General features: G+C 37.3%; 1 protein-coding gene across 2 annotated transcripts in view; it reads left to right on the top strand.

The window, feature by feature from the left end:
- The window catches only part of Gpc5 (glypican 5), a 1,267,099-nt gene that overhangs the window by 396,939 nt on the left and 867,664 nt on the right, over positions 1–2,496 (top strand). The gene's annotated exons all lie outside the window — the stretch shown is intronic.

Raw genomic sequence — 2,496 nt, 5'->3', positions numbered from 1 at the left:
GCAAGTTCGAGCTCAGCCTGTTCAATTTAATGAGACCCTATCTCAAAAACAAACAAACAAACAAACAAACACTAACAACAACAACAAAACAGATTGGAGATGTAGCTCAGTGTGATGACACTGACTTGTATCCCTAGTATCTCAAAAAAAATTTACATGAAGTTAATTGTATGGCTAATGTATTTTTATTGGTTTCAATAGTTTTCTAGGAATTACTGAGTGATTGTATTCTAGGAATTTCTAGGAATTACTGAGTGATTGTATTCAAGAGTTCACAATTCCTGGGTTCAAACCCCTGCTACCCACTTTACAAAAGATGTGGCCTTTAGAAAGTTATTTAACCTATTCAGATCGTGGATTCTCAATCTGTAGAAAGGGTGCAATTATAATACAAATATCAGAAGATATGTCAGACTGGGTCCTCCACGAGACAGATGGTAAAGGAAGTTTAGCACAAGAGGATACCACTAAGGAGAGCTCTACGAGAGGAAATGGAGAAGCTGGTAGGGCTGGAGGAGCTTTGGTTGAGAAGCAAGGCTGACTCATAGAGCAGGTGAGAGGGAAGGAAGGTTGAGCAGGAACATTCTAGCCTGCTGGATTCTAAGGAAGCCACACCAAAGACTTGAGGGAACCCTGAGCCCAAATCAACCATAGGAGAAGGTACCCTGTGTACTCAAAAGTTGACCTGCTTTAGCAACTATGCTACACTCAGGCATTGCCTGTGGGAAGAGGAGACAGATGCAGAATCAATTTTAGAGTAAAACAGCAGGTGACTTGCGTCACTTATGGTTCCTATACTTTGAGGACCATGAGGCACATACTCCTGGTCATAATAGGTAATTATCCAGAAGGTGGACTGACAAAATCCAAATACAGTAACTAAAGCAGTGCCTGAATCATAGTTATGCATTTATCTGTATAATTTAATCATGTTATTTATCATCACCACTAATACTCAGCGTTAGTAAGGGAGCCACAATATGTAATCTGGTTGGAATATTGAGGGAGTGAAGAATAATGTTACAGTGCTACATAGGATTTAAATTTACTCACTTCTTCCAAAATTAAAATGATTATACTGTAGCAACATAAATGTAGCAGTTTCCCTTTGTTTTTTTTATTGGTGTGTTTTCTTTCAAATCTCAAATGGATACTGGAAAACCTAACTCTATATGCCCCGTCCTTGTGCAAGTAAGTTGGCTCAAGTTTATTTTTTAAATGAAGACTTGTTAATATTATTATATTTGTCCTATATATTCAATAATGTCAATGTCAAAGAGTTCTGTTATCTAATATCATTTGGAGAACCTGGTGAGGAATTGTTTGATCCACTTCTTGAAACTGATTAATGGAGTACATCATCTTGGGAAGAATTGAATATTCCATAAAACCTCTTTCACTTGGCCATATTCTTAATTGCAGAACCTCACCTTTTCAAAGATTTTCCATTATTGTAGAAAATCCATAGCATGCATGTGAATAGGTAAGAACTACTCAATGGGAGGACGATCAGAGTGAAATGATGTGAATATTCTTGCTGAAAAGTCTCTGAGGCCGCTGTAATTATATTAAGGTAAACAAACAGTTACCCAGAGGATAGAAACTTTGGCATGTGGCTCCATCCCTGTGTTTGTCTTCTCAACTTTGTAGATGGAGACTTAGTTATTTTTCCCTGCATGTGCGCGCGCGTGTGTGTGTGTTGTTCCTGTACTTTTTTGTCTTTCCCCTCCTAGGACATTAGCCTTTGTTCTGGACTTCTCATTAACCATACTGTAGAAGATTTATTTTTATGTTATTATCTCAATGGCTCCTACAATATAACTTCTCTTTAGCTTTTCTTCAACTGTGTGAGTCCAAACAGAGTTCTCTGCATTCTAAGTATCCATCACCTCGTCATCTTTATACCTCCTCAGAGGTGGCGTGTACTATTCCTTCCCAGCTGCTCCGATAGTGTCGCTTTTTACCTGTTCACTTTTCCTTAGGCTGCACTTAACTGTTTGGAAAACAAAGGCCTGCAATTTGCCTGCAATCCATATACCTGCAATCTACTAGATATTTTTAAAATATGATGAACGAATGCCCAAAGAATGATTTAACTGATATAGTATATTCCCAGGGAAGTAATGAGCATTATGAGGAAAAGAATTACAATGTCTTAAAATCCTATTCAATTAGTATAGAACTTTGAATTCAGTAGGCAGCTTCAACCCATTTGTGACTGATGAATCTAAATATTTTTATGAATACTAAATTGACATTGTATGATTGTCATTGGAGAAGGTAGTGGACGTTCAAATAGCTTTCACTGCCTGTGAAATCTCCCTTTCACAAACAAATGAATCTTAGTGAAAGCCAAATGTTTCCTTTACTTACAGAAGATTGTGCCAATTATAGTTGACTGTACAGGTAATAGTTTTGATTTGTACAGTTAAATATATATATACTCTCTCTATATAATATTATTAGGGGGGGCTGGGGATTTAGCTCAGCGGCAAA

Source organism: Chinchilla lanigera, unplaced genomic scaffold (assembly GCF_000276665.1).
Source record: "Chinchilla lanigera isolate Chin_1 unplaced genomic scaffold, ChiLan1.0 scaffold00003, whole genome shotgun sequence".
Taxonomy (NCBI): domain Eukaryota; kingdom Metazoa; phylum Chordata; class Mammalia; order Rodentia; family Chinchillidae; genus Chinchilla; species Chinchilla lanigera.
Note: the sequence above shows the minus strand (reverse complement) of the source record. Positions and strands in the feature narration are given on the sequence as shown.